The following is a 27,294-nucleotide window of genomic DNA, read 5'->3' on the forward strand; positions in this document are numbered from 1 at the left end:
GAGAATGGGTAAGAGGCTCTTACTAAGAGCAATTATGAAGGGGAGAGGTAGTAGTAGCACTTTCCTGAAACTAAAGCTGGCATCCAGTGCATTAATATGCAAGTGTGATGTCCTCCAAAATTTTAGTATATTGACATTCAGTTTATGGGAGCTTTGTGTGCACCACTCCCTGGCCTATTCTGATTTTCTTCACAAGAAGCAACATTTCTTCTATGAGTTACTTGAGAACTGATGGGGTAGGTAAGCTGGAATTTAATGTTAAGACGTAAATGATAGGGTGGGGAAAAACCAGGATCTGTAAAATTTCCATAATAAAACTAGTCATAAGAGAATTTATCTTTTGTGATCTGGAGCCCACATCTCAAATCAAATGAAGAGAGTAAGTCTCGGTTCATTAAAAAAGCATTCATGTGCTGTAACAGAGAAATTTCCACACATAATGTATAATATCAAGGGGACAGGCTGGATTTTTCTTTCAATTGCGACTAGGAATGGCAATGGCTTTTCTAAAAGGGCTTCCTGGTCCATCACACTTTAAGAGTGAACTGCAACACGACTTATTGAATGCTTTCTCTAGGTAAATTGTTGCCATCCCACAACCCTGTACTGGTAGTTTCTTTCTGCAACTTTGCATGTTCAAGTATGTACCACTAGAAAATATGTGCAGTGGTTAACAGCAGTCTTACTCATGTTTACTCAGATGCAAATGTGCCTAATGGGGCTTATGCCCATTTAAGTGTGGAGAAAAACACCGCTTCTTAGCACACATCCCTAGTTCAAATCTCAGCAGAGTCATTAATTTGCTGGATAGCTTTAGGGAAGTTAAGAATCTTGCTTTCATGCAATGTGGCAAATCTCTTCTGATGAGTATTATTATTAATCAAAATTACCTTATTTTATGAACTACTTCAATATACACATTTTCAGAATGAGAATAGATAAGGATAAATGAAATACAGCAGGTAGGTCCTGTATGACTGTGTTTTACATCTTGCTGGCTTTGTTTATCAGGAGTATGGGTTTGCCAGGCACCTTCTGGACTGGCTGATGTTGATCCTCTTGTTTCTTCCTTCATCTTGCTAGATATCCTGCATGTGACCTAGGCTAAATGAATTCCTCTACAGCTTTTGTACTCCATCCACCTGCTTCCTGGGCCAGTTGCTGATTACAACAGATAAGATGCACAGCTCCAATTCAGAGGGATTCTCTGATGCTCTGGTGACCTTCTCAAAGACATACCAAGAGACATGCTCTGGAATCTTACTGAAAACAGCAATGGGGCTTTCCCTCATTTTGGCTTTTTCCAACTAAGCATGCTCCCTAATATCATCACAGAAAGCTGGCTAGGGGTCATCGGGACTCCTACCCAATTTATATTCCCCACTCCTTCCCGACAGCCAGGAACATCTGTAGCCTTCAAGTAGAAGCAAGAAATAGCTTGCCTTTCTCATAAAACATCTCTTGAATGGATTAGCAGAGATAAACACACAATGCACTAAGAGATTTACAGTGAAATCCCATACATATTTCTCAGAGGTAAGCCCACTCAGTGTTTTAAGGGAAATGTGTATTGCAGCTGAATAAAATAGGCAAGATAGTATAGATATTTTCATCAACTTTAACAGAAATATGCTCGACAAGAGCTCACTATCAATTTTTTTGTGTTGACCATTCAGAATATTTACTAGTTTATCCAGAATTCCAAAATCTGAAATTTCCAAAATCTGAAACTGTTCACATGTACGGCTGAGCTAGTGACACCTTTGTTTTCTGATTGTTCAGCGTACACAAACTTTGTTTCATGCACAACATTGTTGAAAACATTTTGTATAAAATTATCTTCAGGCTATGTATATAGATTATATATGAAACATAAATGATTCATGTTTAGACTTGGGGCCCATCTCCAAGTGAGCGCTCATCATGTACATATATGCAATACAAGTATTCTAAAATCTGAAACAATCCAAAACTCAAAATACTTCCTCAGCATTTTGAATTAGGGATACTGAACATGTACTAGTGCCAATTTGCCATTTTAGCTACAAAGTCACATATTCAATGCGCTGTTATCTTTTAAAATAGGATTCATACTGGATGTGGGTGGACTGCAACTCCTAGCATTTCTGGTCAGAAAAGCCAGCTTAAAGAATGCTGGGAGTTGCAGTCAATAATACCTGAAGGAGTACAAAATTCCTGTTCTGCTTTGAATGCATGTCTTTGACTGTAACATGAGCATAACACTGCATTTCAGCTGGTGACCCACTACAAAGGGTTACATCTGTTGCTTTTCTGCAAGTGTTTCCCTAGTCACATTCAGTCTTTCATTAATCTCCCATACTGACAGTGGCTGAAATTAATGGGCCCTCTGTGGTCATTGATTTTATGTCATTGCTGACAGATGTAAACACGTTGCGGACAGAGATGTCTGGACAAGGATTTGTTGGATCCAAGGAAGCTTACTGCTACACAGGACAGCAAGCAGTCTAGGTGAGAAAACCACATTAAAAAGGCACCCTTATTTGCTGCTGATCGGTCCAGTTTATTCGGTGGCTTCTACCAAATAGTAATGTACCAAATGCCGTATTGCATAAGAAAGTTACTCTTCCTGCCCCTCCACATGAAACATGTTTATTACTCCTTTATCAGTTGACAGATATAACAGTTATGTATTTGAATTTGCATTTTTAATATATATTTTGAAATAGTTGTTTTTCATCCTATACTAAAGTCAGATTAGAAATGTAAATAAATGAAACAGTGCAAACACTTTGAATTATGTATTTCCATTATACCTTAAATTTGCACAGAAGTAACTAGGGGATGGTCTACAGCAGCCCTTTACCCTGGATTGTACCAAATGTGATACCTGGTGACTTCTGGTTTTAATGTGGGGTAAACCAGACTGAGCTAGTATTATCCCACATTAAGCAAAGTCAGGGAATGTTCTAGAGTTTCTCTGAACCTCCAAAGTAGTCTTCCACTTTGAGGTGAGCATAGATAAAAAGCTGGATCCAAAGGCGATGGATTACCACCACATATATGCAAATACAGGTATTATGAAATAACAAATAAAATTCAAAACACTTCTGGTGCCAAGCATTTCAGATAAGGGATAATCTATTTGTCCATGGTTCTCTTTCTCATGAATGCCAATAATGATAACATTATCTGATGTCGCTGAGCCATGAACTGGATGAATCTTAGGAATCATTCAGCTAGGTCTACTACTGCCTTTAGGGCAGAGCTGAGAAACCAGCTGTCTTCTAAACACCAATTATCTATGACTCCCAACATCCATTATTGGCAGTCTCAGAAAGACCAATCAGGCAGAGTCTAATGGGAATGGAAGTCCAGCCACATCTGGAAGGCCATAGCTTCCCTCTGCCTGGTTGAGATAGACTCTCATTCTATATATATATATATATATATATATATATATATATATATATATATATATATATATATATTCCACATGATGTCCAACTGTGGGCTGAAGGCTAGAAGTATGCTGTGCCCTAGTTTGTCACTGCAAGATCTGTTGAAGGTTTATTCATGGCCAGAAGCACTGGATTGCTGTGAGTTTTCTAGGCAGTATTGTGCATTTTTTCTCTTTTGAACAATGATTCCAAAAAGTGAGGACAGAAAAAGCCTTCTAATCCAGACTCCTTGTAATTAGAATGATAAGACTACTTTCTCGCCTTTTACTGGACCAATACTCTGGAAACCTTCTAATTCTAGAGCCAAGCACAAAGTAGCTGCACACAATAACATCCTGTGGAACCTTACTGGCAGCGCATGGGGTGCAGACCTAAAATTAATAATAACATCAGCCCTGGCATTGTATTACTCAACTGCTGAGTATGCCCACCCTGTTTGGCACAAATCTGCCCATGCGAAGCAGGTGAACATAGCATTGAACGAAACATGCAGAATAGTCACGGGATGCCTCAAATCTACACCTGTGGATAAACTCTGCAAGCTATCTGGCATTCCCCCCCCCCCCAAATGTATGATGGGAAGTTACTTCTAACTGTGAGAGAAATAAGGTGAACACTGTGAAAGTCATCCACTGCATGGATATCAGCCTCGTCCCAGTAGACTCAAATCAAGAGGAAGCTTCATGAGAACCACCACTCTCCTTAATGTTCCCCGAGCAACAGCAAGAGTATTCCTCTGGACAGCTAAACCAGGAAATCCCAATTGGATGGCCCCCCATGAGGGTCTGTTTCCAGGGGCAAACCAAGAATGGGCAGCTTGGAAGTCCCTGAATAGGCTCAGAAGTGGAGTGGGCAGATCAAAAGACAACCTGGCAAAACGGCACTACCTAAAAGAGTCCTCCACCTTGTGCGACTGTGGAGCAGAACAGACACCTCTACATCTGTATGCTTGTCCACAATGTCCTACCTCATGTACAGAGGAAGAATTGTTTGAGGCTACAGACAATACGGTCGCTTTTGCCCATTTTTGGCCAAAAGATATTTAACTGTTTGTGCTCCTTCTATTTTTATCAGTTTTGTACTAATTTATGCAATGCTTTTGCTACAAAATAAACAAATTCCAGAGCCAATCAGATTCTTGCCTGCCACCTTCACTAATGCTCAGATGCTCTTGTCTTGAATTTTGGCAGGCTTTTGTAAAACATCTGTTGATATGATCAGATGTTGGTAGACATTCTTGCAGGAACACCGAAGGCTGCATCATTGTGTGTGATTATGTGATTTGTATGTCAATGATTCAGTCCGTACCCTGAGCTAAGTCTGCAGGGGGCTGAATCTCTGTGAGATCTGAACTGTTACGGAGTGCAAGAGCACACTCAGAAAGGGAGAGCATATCGCCACCCTGACATCAGCAGTCAAGGATTTTCAGGGAATGACCTTGGAGTTCTTGGCTCTCGGAAACCATGGCAACAGCACCGGCGCCTGTAAAATAATTTCTGCTTTCAGGGTTAGCTGTTAAACATCTGAGGCATTTTCTTCAGACACAACAGTGGATTCTTGTTCTCTCCTCCCACCCTCATCTATGCTGCTCACTTTCAAAGCTGTCTTACAAATAACAGTGCAATAGTGCAATAATAGGGCAAGAATAGGAAATGGACTTGAACACCTCAATCACAGCCTTTTTGAACCATCATTCTCATAAATAGAGATATTCTTAATGGAATGGGTGGATGTAGGGAACTGCAAATACTATAGTTGCAGACCCTCATATCTGTTGGGGTTTGGTTCCAGGATTCACTGTGGATACCACAATAATGCACAAGTCACAATGGTGTACTGTAAGATAATGTTCCTTATAAATGGGAAAGTCAGCTTTCCTCTTCAGATTTAAAAAAAAAATTCAAGTCAATGATTGAATCTATGGGCCCAGAAAACTGACAATACTGTAGCGAATTGCTGCTTATTATTCTAATTAGGATGAAGTTCCTGACTGGAACCAACTTTTCAGCTATTTTGTGAATTGCTGATATGGTCCAGGTAGCCAATTCATGGCAGCAGTAAGTGTCCTTCTAAGAACTTTGCTGGGTTTTTGTGTTCTGCCTTCTCCAGATAATGTCTGCTTTAATTCTGTCTGGTTGGATTTTTTTTACTCCCAAGGACAATATCTCAAATTTCATCCAATATGCCAAGTTTCATCCACTATGACAAGTCTCAGATTTCATGAAAAGTCAAGCTCTGTATTTTAACAGGATTAAAAAATGTTGGTTGTTCTCAGTTCTATGGAACAAGGAAGGAAAGGTTTTCTGCATGGCTTAGGAAACAGCTGTACACAAAAGGGGAGTATTGCTGAGCAAGAAAAGTGGGAATATTGCTCAGATTTACCACATTTTTAATAATTATTTTTGAATTATTGTACAATAAATATATCAGCAAGACTAGACGACAATACAGTAGAGTCTCGCTTATCCAACTTTCATTTATCTAACGTTCTGGATTATCCAACGCAGTCTGCCTCCCGCCCGGATCCACAGCTGTTTCTGTAGGCAGCAAGGACTGAACTTTTTACAGATTTAACTTCTGACAATGTTGTTACTGCACTTTCATTTTATGCAATTCTATCTTTATTTGTGGTCAATTTGTTAGTAGCCAATATTTTTGTAGTCAATGTTTTCAATACATTGTGGTGTTTTGGAGCTAAATTTGTAAATACAGTAATTACTACATAACGTTATCATGTACTGAACTGCTTTTTCTGTCGATTTGTTGTAAAACATGATGTTTTGGTGCTTAATTTGCCGGGCTGTGGCGCAGCTGTTGAGCAGCTGCCTTAAATCACTCTGACCATGAGGTCATGAGTTCGAGGCCAGCCTGTGACGGGGTGAGCACCCGTCAATTAAAAATAAAAAATAGCCCCTGCTCGTTGCTGACCTAGCAACCCAAAAGATAGTTGCATCTATCAAGTAGGAGATAAGGTACCACTAATAAAAGTGGGGAGGCAAGAATAACTAATTTACGACCTGGAATGAGGAAGTGCCGTCAGTGTGGATGATGAAGCAGCTGCTCCCCCCTGTGGCCAGAATCGAACATCCCCTCAGAAGAAGGTTAACTTGCCTCTGCGTGTGTCTCTCAGTCTCTGTTTGATGTGTTTATGGGCATTGAATGTTTGCCCTATGTGTGTTATAATGTGATCCGCCCTGAGTCCCCTTCGGGGTGAGAAGGGCGGAATATAAATACTGTAAATAAATAAATAAATAAATAATAGGCTTTTTCCTAATCCCTCCCTATTATCCAACATTTTAGCTTATCCAATGTTCTGCCGGCCCTTTTATGTTGGATAAGTGAGACTCTAAGGTAGTTATTTCAGAATGCTTTTCAGGGTGCCTTTATCTGAGGACTTTATAATGCCAATTGTATTATTTAAGGAAATGGGAACATATTAGAATGGAAACAACCACCATCACACTTCTCTGCAATAGTGCTATAGTGCTGCTTCGGTAATGCACAGACCCACTATCAGCTTTTTCACCACCTTGCTTACTCCCAATGTATTACTCACATCTGCCTTACTTAGTACTGTGTGCTGTTTGTTTATTTATTTATAATAATAATAGTAATAATAATAATAATAATAATAATAATAATACTTTATTTATACCCCGCCACCATCTCCCCACGGGGACTCAGGGTGGCATACATGGGGCAAAGCCCGATCAGCATAGTTTACAAAAACAACAGCATAAATATATTACACAATATACAAAAGATAAAACACAATAAGGCAATAAAACAAAAGTTAATACAATTGTAATAATACCAATCAACCACCAAGTACAATTCAGTCGACTTCATAGATGGGGAACTGCAGCAGCAATATAAAAATAGCATCATCAGATTAAAATACCCAAATAAAAGGGACCTAATAAAATTCAGGATAGAATTATAATGTCGACTGAGGCTGGTCATCCAGTGACTGTCTCACCAAAGGCCAACCTAAACATCCAAGTCTTAAGGTGTTTCTTGAAGGAGGATAGAGAGGGAGCCAACCTAATCTCCCTAGGGAGGGACTGCACAATCATGGCAGCAATAATAATAATAATAATAATAATAATAATAATAATAATAATGATGATGATGTTCATGACTGTTGTCTCTGAAGTCTGTCATATCTTCTTTTTCACCCATATTCAGATAACACAGAGTTTATTTTGAAGGCTAAAGAAATTCAGATGATTCCTGTACTGGGAAAGCTGATCATGACAAATGAGAGGACAAGGAGTAGATGATGGGTGGTAAAAAGTTTTGGTTTTTGTAGGATATCATATTTCTAGATAAGGATATCTCAACCTGTATTAGAGAGAGAATATAGGGCTGCCTTAGTTTTCAGTTGTGAAATCTCCTTTTCTGTATCATTTGAGAATGCTGGAAATTATTCTCCTCAATTGCAAACTGGAGAACATATAGTCAGAAGTCTTTGTCTAGGCTTCCTGCTCATATTTGAAACAAGGGTTCATTTAAGGAACTGAGTTTCCCTCAAGCATTTCTTCTCTGTTTGATTCTAACTGAAAATCTTGGACGATCTGCTTGTTAGTCACAGCAAAAGGCACTTGGTTTCATGAAAAACCCAGTGATGCTTGACATATGGAAGAGGCATTTGGAAATATGTGTAACCACAGAGGATAACTTCTCTTGTCATATACAGTTGCATTTGGAAGTAATTATACGACAATGTGTGACTTCTTAATTAGTTCTAAAATACAGAATGTTCCAAAAATGTGTACAATCTTTTCCAGCTAATAGTCATTATAGTGATCATTTTAAGACTACACATTGAAGAATAAATATAGTAATAATTTAATCAGAGTTAAAAAACGTGTATTACAATTTTATGTAAGGTGTTCATATTGACACCCCTTGTGCAGTCATGCACTGCTCATTGTTAAAGCACTTAAAGTTTATCTTGGAATTTTGCAGTACTTCTCTAGTATTGGAATCTTTAACCCTTTTAAGGGTACACAATATCTACTGGGGATATGTTATAAGACCCTCTGTGGATACTTGAAACTAAAGGTAATAGTGAACCCTATTTTTTTACTATATAATACTTGCACTGGAGACATATATTAGAGAGAGAGAAGGAGGAGGAAGAAATCAACCCCCTGCATACTCTGTGGTCACCCTGGGACTGACACACAGCTGGCAGTCAGAGAGCCACCTGAAGGACTGTGAAGGGCTATTCGGGACCATCTAGCTGGTGACTAGGCAGCCCATGGTGGGACCAGCTGATTAGCCTGATCGAAAGGGAAATTAGGATTCAATGGACTTGGAGCCCCTAATGGTGCAGCGGGTTAAACCGCTGAGCTGCTGAACTTGCTGACCGAAAGGTTGGTGGCTCAAATCTGGGGAGCGGGGTGAGCTCCCATTGCTAGCCCCAGCTTCTGCCAACCTAGCAGTTCAAAAATATGCAAATGTGAGTAGATCAATAGGTACCACTCTGGTGGGAAGGTAACAACGCTCCATGCAGTCTTGCTGGCCACATGACCTTGGAGGTGTTTACCAACAACGCTGGCTCTTTGGCTTAGAAATGGAGATGAGCACCAACCCTTAATCGGACACGACTAGATTTAACGTCAGGGGAAAAACTTTACCTTTACCTATGGACTTGGAGCCACCTCCTGGATGCAGTAAGGAAAACAATAATATAGGAAGAAGAAATACTCTCAAGGCAATGACCTCACTTACAGATAAGAAAGAAAAAATAGTCAAGTATAGTCAAGCCTTCAGTGGCTCAGTGTGTTAAAGCACTCAGCTGCTGAACTTGCAGACCGAAATGTCCCAGGTTCAAATCCTGGGAACGGAGTGAATGCCTGCTGTTAGCTCCAGCTTCTGCCAACCTAGCCATTTGAAAACATGCAAATGTGAGTAGATCAATAGGTACCGCTTCGGCGGGAAGGTAATGGCGTTCCATGCAGTCATGCCAGCCACATGACCTTGGAGATGTCTATGGACAACACCGGCTCTTCGGCTTAGAAATGGAGATGAGCACCAACTTCCCGAGTCGGACACGACTGGACTTAACATCAGGGGAAAACCTTTACCTTTACCTATGGACTTGGAGCCACTTCCTGGATGCAGTAAGGAAAACAATAATATAGGAAGAAGAAATACTCTCAAGGCGATGACCTCACAGATAAGAAAGAAAAATAGTCAAGTATCTGTATTGCAATTAAACACCAATATAACTGTTGACATGGAGAAAGCATTTAAGTGCCTGGAGTGTGGAAAGAATGCCACTTGAAAGGATCATCTGTAGCAACATGGAAGAACTCACACTGGGGAGATGCTCTATGAATGCCCGGAGTGTGAAAAGAGCTTCACTTGCATTTCAGTTCTACGTTCACATCAAAGGACTCACAGTAGGGAGAAGCCCTATACATGGTTGGAGTGTGAAAAGAGCTTTGCTCAGAGTGGAGATCTACTTTCACATCAAAAGATTCACACTGTGGAGAAACCATATATGTGCCTGGAGTGTGGACAGAGCTTCATGCATAGTTCAGGTCTACATTCACATCAAAGGACTCACACTGGGGAGAAACCCTATACATGCCTAGAATGTGGAAAGAGCTTCACTGACAGTGGAGGTTTACATAATAAGCAAAGACCAAGGACAGTAATAATCGCTTTTGCCAGAGAGTCCATCTGCCTGAAAGTCTACAAATCCCTAAGGAAGATCCAGGACTTAAAATACAATGGAAACAAGGTGACAGTTTTTCAGGACTTGGCAAAATCAACCAGAGAGGAAAGAGCTTCTTTCAAGGCTGTCACAGATAGACTTAGAACAGAGAAAATTAAGTACACCTGGGCCTTCCCAGCAACTATTGTTATCTACAAAGGGGGGGGGGGGGGAATTACGGCGAGAACTCCACAAGAGGGAATCAAAATGCTAAGGAAGTTGAAGTTAACTTGTCCTTCACCCGAGAGACACCCAGATGAAACAGAAGAAGACGGGACTGGTACAATAACTGAGGAAGACGAGGAAGGAGCTGAATCTCAATTGAGGACAGAACATTTAAAAAAAAAAGAAGGGCTTTAAAGGAAAAAAAAACTGTGAAACAACATGTGTCCTTGTACAGGCCCAGAACAAGAAGAAACTATAAATAGTGGATCTGAATTATGCTACATGGAGTCTGAACAATCTTTTATATATATATATATATATATATATATATATATATATATATATATATATATGCTAAGCTAATAGTTACAAATGTTAGAACATATAAGATAGTGTAAAATATTGTAAAAGATTTAAGTCTGACTAACTTCACAGAAGAATGTGCAACTAAGAATTGCTAAAAGGTATTAAATTAAGATGCTCACTAAATAATGATTATTATGATAATCTAGAGACTGTATTGTTAGTAACTGTATTGTTATTTAGTAGATTGAGCAGGAAAAAGAAGGCTATGACAATTTCAAGGGACGTAATAGGGGATTGGCAACTTGATACTTAATAAGGAAGAAGGAAGAATAGAGTTTTAAGTTATGGGGTGGAATGTATACAATGTATAGAATAAGTGGGTATTATATGGGGTAAGGGGCAATACACGGTAGAGGGAAGCTGCAGCAGGGGACTCTGCCTTCAAGATACTCTGGATGGGTGCGAGGAGGTCCTTCCGAGCAGCCCCGGCTTCAAGAAGGGGGGCTATGGATCCAGAGGGGGGGAAGCTATGGGAGCTGGGTCAGGGATTAGGAACAGATAAAAAACAGACTAAAATAGTGGAACAGACCTGGGGAAATAGAGGGAAAAGTAAGAATCGGATCAATGGGGGAAGAATTAAAGGTTCTGTCGATTAATGTGAATGGACTTTCGTCTCCGGTTAAAAGGCAAAAAATTACCAGGTTGTTACTGGAAGAGCACATTGATGTATGCCTACTTCAGGAAACACACAAAGGAAGGGATAGAACAAAATTGTTAAATCTAAATAGCTGGGAACTACAATATGAATCCCGGGGGTCAAATAAGTCTAGAGGAGTGGCAATATTAATAAAGGATATACATAGATTTGAGTTAGAGAAAAAAATCGTAGATAAGGAAGGAAGATTCATGATGATAAGGGGAAAGTTAAACAATAATGAAACCACTATAGTAAGTATTTATGCCCCTAATAAAAATCAGCTAGGATTTATACAAAAGTATTGTGCTAAAATTGAAAAACAAGCAAAAGGAGATACAATAATAGGGGGAGTTCTTAACATGGAACTATATAAACGAACAAAAAAACCAGGGTGGAACCCAGGTAAGCCTGAATGCGAAATCAATTTCCAAAAGTGGAACCTCATAGAAGTGCATAATAGATTGGGAGTGGAGGCAAATACCCCAGCCTTTTATTCCCATAGGCATACAAAATTCACTGCAATAGACTACTTCATAATAATTCAAGACAAATAAAGGAGATTAAAGGGGGGAACGACTGGCCAGGAGATCATGCTCCCCTCCTGTTAAAATTAGGAAGCCCAGTAAGGAAGCCACCGAGGAAATGGATATTCAACCCCAAGGTAACATTCAATGAAAAGGATAAACAGGTCATTAAACAACAGATTCAATAATTTTTTCGATTTAATAGACAACCACAAATAAAAGAAGATGCTTTTAAATGGGATGCTTTTAAAGCAACCATAAGGGGCACTTGCATCTCATTGGAAATAGGGATCAGTAGGAAAGAAAAGCATACATTTGACAAATTAAGATTAGAGACTGAGGACGCATTCCTACAATTCCAAAAAAGTCCAACAGTAGATAATAAGACAAACTGGAAAGAAAAAAAAGCAATTGGAGAATTTAGATAAAATAGAGACCACAAAAAATACTTATGGGTTAAAAATGAAATCAATTCAATTAATAATTCAAAGAGATTGGCCAGAGTCCTAAAATCAAAACAAGCTAGAAACAGAATACTTAAGTTGAAAGATGATAGAGGACATTTGAGATCTACAGAGGAGGAAATCAGGGAGATTATGGCTCATTACTATGAAAAACTTTACGAAGGTAAAGAGTCAATCAAACAAGTAGGCCTCTTGGAAAAAATAATAAATTCACAGTCAAAATCTAATCTAAATAGTACAATAACTAAAACAGAAATTGAACAAACAATAGAAAGTCTAAAAATAAATTCATCACCTGGGCCAGATGGCTTTACAACAAACTTTTATAAAATATTTAAAGACGATATTACCCCCAACCTTGTTACACTGTTTAATGAAATAATGGAGAAGTATGGGTTGCTTACCTGTAACCATGTTTCTTCGAGTGGTCACCTGTCAAATCCACACATATGGGTTTTCCTTGCGCCTGCGCAAACAGTTCGGAATTCTCTAGAAGCTCTCAGAGATACATTTTTGGCGGAGGCCCCGCCCCAATCTCCCCTTGTTAGTATATATAGCCAGTGGGCGTGGCCGACGCCCCAGTTCCTAGCTGCGAGAGGCAGCTCAAAACTGAGGCATGACGTGCTGCGGGGAGGAAGGGCGGGGATGTGTGGATTTGACAGGTGACCACTCGAAGAAACATGGTTACAGGTAAGCAACCCATACTTCTTCTACGTGGTTCCTGTCAAATGCACACATATGGGTGACTAGCAAGCTACCAACCTGGTTAGGTGGGCGTCATGCCTTGCACGCTGAAAGTACGGCTCTTCCAAAAGCTGCGTCCCTCCTGGATTTAGCGTCCAGCTTGTAGTGGGACACGAAGGTAATGGGTGTGGCCCAAGTCGCCGCACGACATACGTCCTGCAACGGGACACCTTTCATGAAGGCATGAGTCGTCGACACGGCCCTGGTAGAATGTCCTTTCAACATGGCTGGAGGACTTCGGCCTGCAAGCTCGTAGGCCAACCGAATAGTCGCTACGATCCATGAAGACAAACGTTGAGGCGTTACTGGTGAACCTAGAGCGTCTCTCCTGTATTTTAAGAAGAGACGTGGCGATTTTCGGTGGGGACGTGTTCTATCCACGTAATAGGCAAGGGACCTTCTGGCATCTAGAGCATGAAGGGCAATCTCAAGCGGGGTAGTAGGATTTGGAAAAAAGGATGGCAGGATAATGTCCTGCGATGAGTGGAACATAGACACCACCTTAGGCAAGAAGGCTATATCAGTTCGAAGAACTGCTTTATCCCTATGAAAACGTAAAGCGTCTTTAGGGTCCACCGTAGCGAACCACGCCCCCTCTCGTAGTAGTGACAGAATAATCGGGAGTGTTACCATCCTGAATTTCCGGGGTCTAATAAAGAAATTTAGCCCCCGCAAGTCAAGAATGGGACAAAGACCACCATCCCTCTTTGGAACCAAAAAATACTTCGAGAAAAAACAGTTATGCAGGGCATCCCCCTCTAAGCGCTTAATAGCGCCTTTGGCCAATAGTGATTGAACTTCCTCTAGTAAGGGGGCAGAAGGGGGTGTTGTTTGGATATGACCTGTAGGTGGTAAGGTCTCAAATTCAATTGCATAGCCTCTACGAACAATGTCCAGCACCCATCTATCTGAAGTAATCTGAGCCCAGACATTCAGGAACGTGGCTAGATGGTCCGTGAAGGTAGGGGGATAGGAAATTGAGGAGTCATCCTGTAACAATGTGGATGCTGCAACAGGGTGGGTGCCATCAACCATAACCAGGGAAGAACCTAACTCTCCCAACAGGGAGAACAAAGACGACCTAGACGGGTAGTGGCTAAACCCGTCGCCGAGGCGCATAAGCTTGCCTGGCCCTACCCTTCGGGTGACGCCTTGATGTAGAAGATGTTCTCCTTGGGGCAGCCAACTGAGTCGGGAGACGTGGTCTTGACCCTGAGGGGACTGGGCTTGAGCGTCTGCGCTGAAAAGGAAGGTACGTAGGCCAACGTTGTCGGGGATAGGTAGGTTGTTGAGATGGTATTCCAAATCTATGAGCCGTCTGACGCATTTGATGCATGTGCTCAAGATTGGAGTCAGTATTGGGATTGAAAAGCCCTGACTCATCTATAGGTAAGTCTTCAATAGCTGTACGTGCGGTTGAAGACAATCCAGAGGAGCAAAGCCATGCGTGACGTCGGATAGCTACAGCATTGGCAAAGAGTTTTCCGGCTGAGTCAGCCATATGTTTGGCAAGTTCTTTTTGTAGATCAGCCAGTTGGCACGCTTCCTGCTTGAATGCTTTAGCCAAGCGCAACTCTTCGGTAGGTAGGTGCTCCAGGAGGAGGGCAATCTTGTTCCACAGGTAACTTTGGTAGGCCCCCATATAGGCTCCATAGTGGGCCAACCGAGCGTAGAGGCCCGCGGAAGTGTAAACCTTACGGCCCATAGCGTCTATCTTTTCCCCTCCCTGTCAGCTGGGGAGACTTGGGACCTCTGCGATTGACGTGGTTGTGAGACATCCACAACTACAGAGTTAGGTTTTAATTGTTTGCCTAGCCATTCAGCAGATGTCAGATCCATACGGTATAGATTATCAGCCTTCTTTGAGATAGCTGGGATCGCAGCCGGAGCCAGGTCAGGCGACTTCAGGAGGCGGAGCAGGTAAGGTAACAGAGGCAATGGTGTTGTAGCGGGGGTCTGTTGTTGCCCGCGGGGAAAAACCGGATCATCAACAGCAGCTGGGTCCTGGGAGTGGGAAGGTTAAGCGCCCTTGCTAGATGAGAAATCAAAGAGGAGAACCCCCGCAGTTCCTCTGGAGAATCGCAGTCCACATCTGGTACTGCTGCAGTAAGTTGAGAGCCCTCAACTTCTGCCCCCGAGGTTGAGTCAGACTCTATGACATTTCCTACATCACCTGGCTCTTGTGCCTGCTGAAGAAGAGGCGCTGTTTGAACAGGCTGAGTTGTTTGGGCCGTGATTTGAGAGGGGTTTGTGGTTCTTGGAGCTATAGGTTGGCCTGCAGGCATTGCAGCCGAAGCTGTGGCCGGGAGTTACGGGGCACCTTGAGTTTGCCTCGTTGGTACTCGCTCACCCCCTTGAGTGGGCGCTTGCATCTGATCCCTTAAGGAATTGCGTCGATGTCTATGGCGACGTGAGATGAAATGAAAATAATCCCGAGTATAAATAGGGTCACCATGAAAATAAAATGGGGAGGGAGATCTAGAACCGCGAGAAAAGCTCCTTATGGAGGAGCCTCGGGACCGAGAGCCATGCCCCTCATCCTCGGTGTCGGAGCTCCATGATCCCGAAGAGGAGGGGGAGCGGTAATGCCTCCGTCGGTAGCGACGTGATCGACTTCTCCTCGAAGCAGATCTGCCTTGGCGACGGAAGGCATTCTCCCTTTCCAAAGGTCCCTCGCTTGATACTGAAGGCACTATCGGGACCGAAGCTGCAAGATCTCCGGTTTCACCACCTTCCCTCTCCAGGGCAGGCGTAGGAGGCGTGGCCGCCAAGGCCTCTTCTCCTGTTACCAGCTCTCCTCCCGATGACGGGAGGGGCGCTGCGGGCGCGGGCTCCAACTCCGGGAGGGAGGAACCGCCCTCTTCTGGTTGCAGAAGTAGTTGGGGAGTTTCCGAGAGCAAAGCCTGGTTGCTAAAAAGGCTATATCCTTCCGCCGGGCTCGGTTCCAGCAAGGAGGCAGAGAGTCCTTGAGAGGAAAGGCCGATTGCATTTTCTACCACAGCCGCGGATTTTTTAACGGCTTTCCCTCCAGGGAGAGGCTTCAATTTTTTAACTTTTGGTTTCTTTGCCAGCGGAGGCCTGATCTCGGAGAGCCCGGCCACAGGTAAGTTTCCATTTGCCAAAGGATCTGGTATATCAACAGCTCCTGTCAACGAGGTTTGAGCCGGGGGCTCTGATACTGCCCTTTTCATTGGCTGAACGGATGGTGGCAAAAGGGCCTGCTCATACAAGAGGGCCTTGAGGCGGGTTTCATGGTTTTTGCGGGCCTGTGGTGTAAAGGCCTGACAGATAGGGCAGGAACGGGCCGCATGACCCTCTCCCAGGCAAAGGAGACACATAGAATGTCCATCTGTGTCAGGAAGTTTCCCCCCGCATTGGGAGCACTTCTTAAACAAGGCGGCCATCTTATAGCAGGTAGGGAGGGGGAAACTGGCCTGAGTTGATGTAGCCGTAGGTCAAACAAGTCCAAAACGACGCGCAAAAGAGTAGTCAGAAGTCCGTTGGTCAATGAAGGATTAAAGATTAACGAGAGAGCTAAGAGATTTCTAACTGTCCGACGCGGCGGAAAAAAGGAACTGGGGCGTCGGCCACGCCCACTGGCTATATATACTAACGAGGGGAGATTGGGGCGGGGCCTCCGCCAAAAATGTATCTCTGAGAGCTTCTAGAGAATTCCGAACTGTTTGCGCAGGCGCAAGGAAAACCCATATGTGTGCATTTGACAGGGACCACGTAGAAGAAACAAAATGTACCAAATACCTGGAAATTTTCGGAAATTCTCACAATCCTAAAACCAAATAAGGATGAAACTGATCCTAACTCTTATAGACCAATATCCCTAAGCAATGTGGACTACAAAATATTTACTAAAACATTAGCAAAAAGACTGAGAGATATAATACTTAATGAATAATTAATGAAGATCAATACGGATTTGTAAAAAACAGGAAATTAGCGGACCCTATAAGGAATATTTTGAACATTTTGAACCATGCCACAGAAAAAAAATCTAAAGTACTTATATTAAAATTGGACTTTTGCAAAGCATTCAACTCAATAGATCACAAATATTTGAACAGACTCTGTGAGGAATGTAATATGGGGGGAAAAGTGTGCAAGGTAATAAAAGAACTATATACTGAAAACAAAGCAACTATCTCAGTAAATGGGACACAAACCAGACAAATAAATATTAATAGAGGAACTAAACAAGGATGCCCCCTTTCCCCGGCCCTATTTTCATTAGTCATTGAACCTTTAGCAAACTTAGTAAGGAATAACCCGGTCATTAAAGGCTATAAGGTGGGCAAGGAAGACATTAAGATTAATTTATATGCTGATGATGTTATGATAATTTTAGGGGAGGTGGAGGAATCACTACAATCATTAGTCAAAACAGTTAAAGACTTTGGAAAAACTTCGGGCCTCACAATAAATTTAGGCAAATCAGAGATATTACATAAGAATTTAACATGGGAAGAGCTCAAGAAGGTTCAAAACATTATGGGAATAAAATTTGGGAAAAAGAAGATGAAATACGTAGGAGTGGATATACCAAAAAAACATCAACAATATCATACAAATGAACTATAATCACCTATGGAAAAATATAAGCAAACAAATTATTACATGGGGAAAGAAATTCCGAGACATATCTACAAGACTAAAAATCTGTAAGATGAAGATCTTGCCCAAATTTTTATTCTTGTTCTAAACCCTCCCGGTGAATATTCCTACCAATTTGTTGAAGAAGTGGGATAACTCTATCAAACAATGGGTAGTGGGAGGAAACAAAAATAGAATTGCCAACTTTTTATACTATAGTAAACAAGAAATGGGTGGTTGGGGAGCTCCCTCATTGGGAATATACTACGAGGCAAGCCAGTTAGCGAGGCTATTAGAATTCGAATTGGAAGTGTCAAAAAATGGGTGCAAATAGAAAAGGAAGCAAATAATTGGCAAAGGGGAACATTATTGGGAGAGAGAATTGATAGAAAAGACTTAAAGAATTTAAAAGCGGGCCCTTGTTTTTCAATGTTGTTAATCTGGAAAAAAATGGCAAAATAAATTACAAATAAATAAAATTGACCCTTTCCCACTAGAAACATTGGAAAGTAAGGACAAGACATTCACAAATCTAATTAGGGCACTGAAGGAAAACGGTTTCAAAAGGATTGGGGACATCATGAATCCCAAAGGAGAAATATTAAAGTGGGATAAAATAAAAGATAAATGTGGTCAAGGGAACTGGATAGCATGGTTAGATCTGTCCAGTAAAGCCCAGGCCATGAAAAGAAGAGAAGTAGTTGAAACCCCACTGGATAGAATACTTAAAAGGAAAATAGAAATAGATAAAGGAATAACTGGGCTATTGTATGATGTACTAATCACATTAACTTACAATACAAAAATAACCATTATAGATAATTGGAAACAGGAAAAAAAACTTCACTGAGAAATTAATTGGGACTTGGATTGACAATATTCATAAAATTAAGCATATAAGGATTAAAGAAACACAAAGGAAAATAATATCTAAATGGTATAGAACCCCACTCCAAGTAGCACATATAACGGGAAATACTTCAAATAAGTGTTGGCATAACTGTGGGGAAATAGGTACATTTTCCCACATGTGGTGGGATTGTAGAAAAATTCAGAACGTCTATAGAAAAATAAGAAAAATAATGGAAGAAATAATAGGGAAAGAATTAATATGGGACAAAGCTAGATACATGTCTCTCACAGTAAAGGTAAGGGAAGATAACAATAATTGGACAGAGATTCTAAAATATATGACAGCCGCAATACAAGCCACGATAGCCCGAGGATGGAGGGATGATACAAAATGGGATGTAGAAACCTGGTGGGCTTATATATCAGAATATATAATTAACGATTTCATCATTCAAAAGAAAAAAATATATACAAATAGCCTAAAAGATCAAGACTGGTTAAGGAAATGGACTGTTCTAATCGACAAAATAGACGGAGACGAAAGATACCACACCTTGAATCAGGCGTTCCACACGATTAAACTGATGTTTTGACAATTTTGAATGGCTGTTCCAGGGGGGTGGGGGATATGGGGGGAGGGTGGGGGTGGAGGGTGATACATTTCTAAGGACTGTTTAAAATGTCATTTAAGAAATAGTTACCTTTGGAACAATGTATACTGAAATAAGTTATGGCAAAAATAGTTCATTGTTATGATGTATCAAAAAGAAATAATAATAATAATAAAAAAACCACTGGGGAGAAACGCTATACATGCCTAGAATGTGGAAAGAGCTTCACTGACAGTGGAGGTTTACATTTACATCAAAGGATTCATACTGTGGAGAAACCCTATAAATGCCTAGAGTGTGGCAAGAGCTCTGTTCAGAGTGCGGATCTACATTCACATCAAAGGGCTCACACTGGGGAAACATCCTATAAATGCCTGAAGTGTGAACAGAGCATCACTCTAGTTCAGGTCTATGTTCACATCAAAGGACTCACACTGGAGAGTAACCCTATAAATTCCTGGAGTGTGAAAAGAGCTTCACTCAGAGTTCAGGTCTACATAAACATGAAATTACTCACACCATATATAGGGGAGGCGGCGGAGCTTCCACTAGAGACATTCTGAGAGGCTCTAGAAGGTTCCATAAGCTGTCAGCATAAGCTGAGGGATAGCATATGTGTGAATTTCACAGTTGACCATGATGGAGAAACCCTATACATACCTAGAGTGTGGATAGAGCTTTGCTCATAGTTCAAGGCTACGTTCACATCAAAGGACTCACACTGGGGAGAAATCCTAAAAAGCCTGAAGTGTGAACAAAGCTTCACTCATAGTTCAGGTCAACTTTCACATCAAAGGACTCACTCTGGGGAGAAACCCTATAATTGTCTGGAGTGTGGACAGAGCTTCACTCAGAATGGAAGTCTACATAGACATCAAAGGACTCACACTGGGGGTAAGCCCTATAAACACATGGCGTGTGAAAATAGCTTCTCTGAGAGTTCAAGTAGGTTTGCATTTTATTGAGCATTTTATTTAAATTAGTTGGGGTTTTATATTCTGTTTTTAAATATATTGTTTTATTTTAATTGACATTGTTATTGTTTCATAAATGTTCATGTATTTTACTGTACTTTGCATACTCTGTTGCACTATTACATACTTTGTAAGCTGCTTGAGTCCCTTTTGGGAGATGGTGGCAGGATTTAAATAAAGTTATTACTGTACTATTATTATTAATTGTATGGGAGGACCTAAACAAGCCCACAAACATTTCTGAGTAGGAATATTTTTTGAGCATGGATAAGTGAAACTGTGGCTATATATATATCGTTTATAAAATAAAACATTCCAGAATTATATGCTGTCAAGGGTTTATGCCTGTTTATAGGATGTGCTATATGTTATACAGCCACAATAACTTTGCATTTGAACAAAATTCACGTCTACCTTAGATATATTTTTATGGTTGCCATTGTGTGCTTTCAATTTGTTTATCGTCTATGGTAACCCTAAAGCAAAACTATCAAAGGATTTTCTTGCACAAATTTTTCTGAGTGGGTTTGCTATTACTTTCCTTTCTCTTTCTCTGAGAGAGTATGAGGTGCTCAAGGTCACCCAGCAACCAAGCAGGAATTGCTTTCCACTCATATTCCCATACTCAAAGCTCTAAAAGTAAAGGTAAAGGTTTTCCCCTGGCATTAAGTTTAGCCGTGTCCGACTCTGGAGGTTGGTGTTCATCTCCATTTCTAGGCTGAAGATCTGGCGTTGTCCGTAGACACCTCCAAGGTCATGTGGCTGGCATGACTGCATGGAGTGCTGTTACCTTTTTGCCGGTGCAGTACCTACCGATCTACTCACATTTGCATATTTGTGAACTGCTAGGTTGGCAGAAGCTGGGGCTGACAGTGGGAGCTCACCCCGTTGCCCGGATTCGAACCGTCAGTCAGAAAGTTCAGCAGTTCAGTGGTTTAATTTGCTGCACCACCAGGGGCTCCACTCAAACACCTACAATAGATAATAAATAATTATTTGTTCTGTGTTTTGGCCTGTTCTTGATAAGCTCCCATCTCAGTGAGGCTGAAGACGGGATCCACTCCACATTGGGTCTGTGATGGCTGCTGCTCTCTGGTCCCTCTTTCACCCCAGTTTTGAAAATCCTGCCTTGTCAACCAACCCAGCATTATTATCTATTTTTCTCTTTCAAGTTATTTAAAACCCTTGATTTTCATAAATTAACACAGCATGGCTTTGGAGATACAGTAGAGTCTCGCTTACCCTACCTTCTCTTATCCAACGTTCTGTATTATCCAACGCAGTCTGCCTTTTAGTAGTCAATGTTGTTATCGTCAATGTTTTCAATACATTACGTTGTTTTGGTGCTAAATTCGTAAATATAGTAATTACTACATAACATCATCGTGTATGGAACTGCCTTTTTTGTCAATTTGTTGTAAAACATGTTTTGGTACTTAATTTGTAAAATCATAACGTAATTTGACGTTTAATAGGCTTTTTCTTAATCCCTCCTTATTATCCAACATTTTCACTTATCCAACGTTCTGCCAGCCCGTTTATGTTGGATAAGCGAGACTCTACTGTATGAAAGGGGATTTAAATGCCTTTTCTCTCCCAAAGACTGGTCTGGATGAGAAGGCCCACAGCAGTGTGGCCAAAGTCCTGAAGGAAGTCTGAAATAGCGACAGGCCTCTGAATTTCTCTCAAAAGGAGCCTTCCTTTCAAGGAGAGTGAGCCTGAAAGCCGGATCTCTGAGTCAGGAAAGCAGAAGGCCTTAAAGGAGAGAAAAGGCAGCTAAAGGGCGAAGTTGAATTCGTGCCTGGGAAGGAAGGGAGTCTTTTGTGAGCAGAGAGAAAGCACAAGGACCTCTTCTGGCCACCATCTTGAAATGAAAGTTCTACCCAGAAACAAGGTGAGGATGCCTGCCATAGATGCGGGCGAAACATCAGGAGAGAATACTTCTGGAACATGGTCATACAGCCCGGAAAACACACAACAACCCTGTGATTCCGGCCATGAAAGCCTTTGACAACACAAAGAATGTAACCCTTTGCTCTCCAGCTGCAAAGCCTGGGCCCTGTCTCTCCCTTGATGGCACTCTGGAAACCTGGGAGGTTTTTGGAAGCACCAGCTCTCTTGGGCAGAGAAGGGGAAGGACCTTGTGAAACTACAGCTCCCGGGAAAACACAGCATTCAATTTGCCAGCACTCCATCTGCCATGGCTCAAAGGTATGGACTCATGGGAGACATCGATTCACAAGGTTTTTAGACTTCTCTGTCAAAGCAAAGTACAGGCCCCAGGATTCCATAGTATCAGGCAATTCTAGTGGTGCAAAACTGGGAGTTGTAGTTTGGTGAGCACCAGCGCTCTTGGGCAGAGAAGGCTAAGGAGCCTTGAAAATACAACTCTCAGGATTTCATAGCATTGAGCTATAGAAGGCAGACTTACTCAAGGGAAAGTCCATTGAAAATTGAAAGTTTATTCTGATTTCAATGGGATTTACAATTTGGCACAACTGTGTAATTGGCATGGTTCAATGCTGTGGGATCTTAGGAGTAGTCAAAGAGTGCTGGTGCCTTCAAAATACCATATTTCATCACATGGTAGTCGCATCCCCCTTTTGAGATGCAAAAACTGGTATTTCAGAATGAGAGTTGCAGCCTTAGTTCATGGGTGGGACCATGATGAGAGGGGGAGGCTAACGGGAGGGTGAGGCTTCCCTTTGAAGCTACAGGGCTTGCCTTGGAAGTCTGATGGCTGCAGAGGAGAGGGGAGGGGGCAAAGTCATTCTCCTCTCTGCAGCTGCACCCTCAATTATTTGGTGCCACAGGGGGGGCTTTTTCATCACATAATGGTCGCACCAGCTGTTCCCCTTGCAGAAAGGGGGGAAACAGTGACTCTGATGCAGTGAAATATGGTATACAACTTCCAGGATTCCATAGCACTGAGCCATGGCAGAATCATGGGACTCCAACCTTCAGGCACCATGAAGCTTGCTCTGGGGGCAGATTGGGACGGATTCCTCTTGGACCAGTGCCTCAGGGACCCCCTCCTAGACAGACGAGGAGGCAGTGGAGGGACCCCTCCTTCCTCCTGGGGCGCCTGCCATGCTCTGCCTCTCTCTCCCCCCCTCCTCAAACACAGCTGTCCATCTCCCCCACTGGCTCCTCCCCATTGGCTGGCTCCTTCCATTGGATCCTCCTACTGTTTCTGGGTGGAGCTTCCAGTTTCAATATGGCAGCTGGAAGAGCTCTCTGTGCTTCTCTTTCCGCTCTCTAGGGACTCCCTTCCCAGGTGCAGATTCAACTTTGGATGTGGGTTGATAGCTGCAACAGATTCCCTTCTCTCTGGATGGGGGTCCTACTCAAAGGTTCATTGGCACAGGGCCAATGAAGGGTTGCAGAACCATCTTGGAGTATAGCTGTATTAGGAATGAGAGCTATGTGGCTGTCCTTGATGGGAAACGTGGCAACATACATGGAAAATATCTCAGCAAAATCTCCTTCATATCAATGCCATCAAACCTTGCTGCAGTAGAAAATATTGAAATTGGCAGAAAAATGTTTTTTGTCCTCCATAATAACAACTCTTTTAAAGGAATCTTTGACTTTATCAGCTGACATCCTGAGTCTGAACAATGTGGTGTTTCAGATGTTGCAAAGAAGATATGGGACTTTTGTGAGAGACCTTTTTGCTTCTGGCAACAATTTAAAACCGAAAAAAAGAGCTCATCTCAGTAGATGGAAATCCAAGTGCAGAGAGCTAGGATGCTTTCTGGAGATCCTTCATTGGATTGGTTGGCTTGAGGGGTTGGCCCATGTGGAATGGATTGCTCCGTCAGCCTCATTTGAGTGACCGTTCACATGGGGAGATCATCAGCCATGGGCTCCTGGTGCCTGCTCTACTCATCTAGCATTGATGTGTTTGTGCAACAGGGTTTTCTCCTCCTCTGTCCTACACCTTCCCAAAATCTGCTCCAGAGTCTCCCCTGTCTGAAGCAGATTTTGTGAGTGCCGAGGTGAGAGAGACTGTCCTTCTGGCTGCTCTGGCAGAAGAGAGTTTTGTCAATAGAAACAGTGCATTTGATGGTAGTGGATGTCCTGTAGGACATTTTCCATTTTAGCCAAATGTTCAGAATGTGGATAGATGCCTAGTTGTTTGCGTTTCTTTTGTGAGCACGCGTTATACTTAAAAGTCTTTTTGTTTTGTAAATCTTGGCATACAGATTAGCAGTTCCTTGATATCAAAACAATTCTTACCATGAATTCAACATGCGCACTCCAGAAGGCTGCAGGGCACTATCATGATCATCCATGGAGAAAATAGGTGGATGGAGTGTTTGTGAATATGAATCCAACAGTACTCTTTGCTGTTCTTCCTTAATCGGAATACAAACCCATACTAGAAAAGCCCTTGAAAGGCTGTAAATGCCAGTGTCTTGATACAGTCTGGCCTTAGTGCAATGCCCTTTTTGGTGGAAAGTAGTGGAAGCAACTGATGATAAAGAAGGCTCAGCTTGAATTACAGTCCTTCTGATGCTTAGGGGAAGCAGATGCAGTTCGAATTTGGGGTTCAGTGACTCTGGTTTTATGCCTGAACAAGCGTTTAGGTTTTAACTCTGTAAGGAGCAGCATTGTTCTGTTGGAGTCCTCTGCAAGAGTAGCCTTCAGCTTGGGTCTGTTGCTCCTGGATGTTGCAGTATTTATCATCGAGGTGCCACTCACATTGGTGCTGAAAGAAGCATTAATGTTGAAATTACAATATTTTATTTAGTTTCCCCTGTTCATAAGAAAATATCCAATGTAATGGATTGGATATTTTCTAATTGGTTTTCTAATTGGTTATTTTTATTGGTTCTTGTCACTCTTCTATACAACTTTTTCCTAGGTCAAAATGTGCTTAGAATCTTTAGAGCGGAAGTGGAATCATGTACCCCTCTCTTGCATTTGAAAGCCCAGCATCCTTAGCCAGCATGGTCACTGAGGAGGAATGCTGAGATACGAGTCCAAAAAGAGGTGCATGGTTTCTCGCTTTGTTTGAGTCCAACAGCTTACTTTAAAGAAATGAAATGATGTTTGGTGACACTTTCAAGGTTTTAAGTGAATCTTAGGCCATTCTGCACACACTAAAAGAGACAGTAGGATATTCACTTAAATAGTTCACATGGGTACAATATGGGTAAGAACCCCTCTTTGGGATTAGATTTCTTCAAGCTGCTTAAAATGGAATAACTGAAGGGAAACATTTTTGGGTTGCCATAATCATACATACTATACCCGGTGTAGGTAACTATGCAATGAACTTACCTGGTGACCGAATCATTTGTGGCTTGTATGGCTCATTTGTGGCCAGCCATTGTTAACCCAAGGATCAGACAATTCTGTGAAGAGACAGTTATTAAATTTTCATTAATAAGAAGTGGCTAGTCAGACAGAAGTAACGAATTACAGCAGTGCTAGAGCAGCACGGAATATAATAGGGATCTTTCTACTCAACTCTATTTTCTCCTGCAGCAAAATATGGCACAATATGGCAGCCAGACTGGTTACCAGAACATCTAGGAGTTTTCATATTACGCTCATCCTAAAGTCACTCCACTGGCTGCCAATTAGTTTCCAGGCAAAGTACAAGGTGTTGATTTTGACCTTTAAAGTCCTTCATGGTTTGGGTTCAGGTTACCTACAGGATCACCTTCTACCGTACAATCCACCCCACACACTTAGGTCATCTGGGGGGCAGTTACTCCAACTAGTCAAGACCTGACTGGTAACTACTACCCAGAGGACCTTTTCATCGGCCACTCCACAACTGTGGAATGACCTGCTGATAGAGCTCTGACAGCTGAATCAGCTATCTGAATTTAAGATATAAGTGAAGATCTATCTCCTCCAACAGGCCTACCCACACAGTTCTAATGGTGAATTTTAAACTTCATTGTATGCCTTGTTTTGGTTTTGTGTATTTTGATATGTATTTTATGGAAACATGTTTTAATATATGTATTTTATGGAGCGTTTTAAAATGATTATGTGTTTGTTTGTTTTAGTAATGCTGTCACCTGCATCGAGCCACGAGGAGAGGCGGGCAAGAAATAAAACTATTATTATTATTATTATTATTATTATTATTATTATTATTATCAACACTGTGGCATAAAAGTACATTTGCTATTTTGGGACCCTGTCTGTGTCTCTCACATAGTCTCACGTCCGTTGGAGAGATGTCACATCATGCCAAGCATTCAGAGTGTAATATATTGTATCTCCTAAAATGATTTCTCCCTAAACCACCTTCTAACTGCCAATGAGATTAATGTGCAGCAAGTCTTAGCATCCCAATAAATTGTTATTATTTATTATGTTTATTTATATCCCACTTTTTCTCTCCATACAAAGCAGCTCACAATAAAAAGCATTACAATACAACTTAAAATATACAAAGATTAATACAGTATTAAATCTCATTAATATTGAAAAAAATTCAGGTTAAAACCATAAAAGCATATAAAGAAAGATCCAACTCTGAGACCCTCCATCCCATTTCTCCTTCTGCTTTGAAAATGCAATGCTTGATGAAGAATCTTTAAAAGTCCCTTTAGATACAATGGCATAACAAAATGGCATAACAAAATATAGAAAATAGCTCAGATGAATGAATTTGTACCTTTCTGCCTATTGAAACAATAATTTTAACTCTTTTATCAATGGTCTCAAGTGTAAATCTCCTTGATTCAATAACAGAAATCTTGACTGGTACTATTCCATAAAATAGCTTTAGATAGGTGCATTTTCTATCTAAAACTAACAACCTGCCTTAAGCCAACCTTAACATGCATTATGGTTTGAGCCAGCTCCTATACCTTGACCCTGCCTCCCTTATCTACAAAATTGCTGTCCCAGTCTTTACTATCGCTGTTTTTGCCTGATATTCTCCAATTTCATATGTTGATCACAGCTTACCAGTAGAGATATCATTACTTATGTACTTTTTTGTACCACTGCCTTATTCTTTTTATGGTTCTCCTCAGTGACTTGCTGACAAGCAGTCAACTGGGGGACTGTTTTTCAGGTTGCTGACATCTCTCAATCTGCTTTTTAAAAGCCATTGCCTTTTTCATTCCTGTTTTTATCCTTCCTAACATCTTTGCCTTTGTTGGAGAAAAGCAAACATGACCGGTTGGTTAGGCAGAACAGAAAAAA

The sequence above is a fragment of the Anolis carolinensis genome, chromosome 2 (assembly GCF_035594765.1).
Source record: "Anolis carolinensis isolate JA03-04 chromosome 2, rAnoCar3.1.pri, whole genome shotgun sequence".
In the NCBI taxonomy this organism is placed as follows: domain Eukaryota; kingdom Metazoa; phylum Chordata; class Lepidosauria; order Squamata; family Dactyloidae; genus Anolis; species Anolis carolinensis.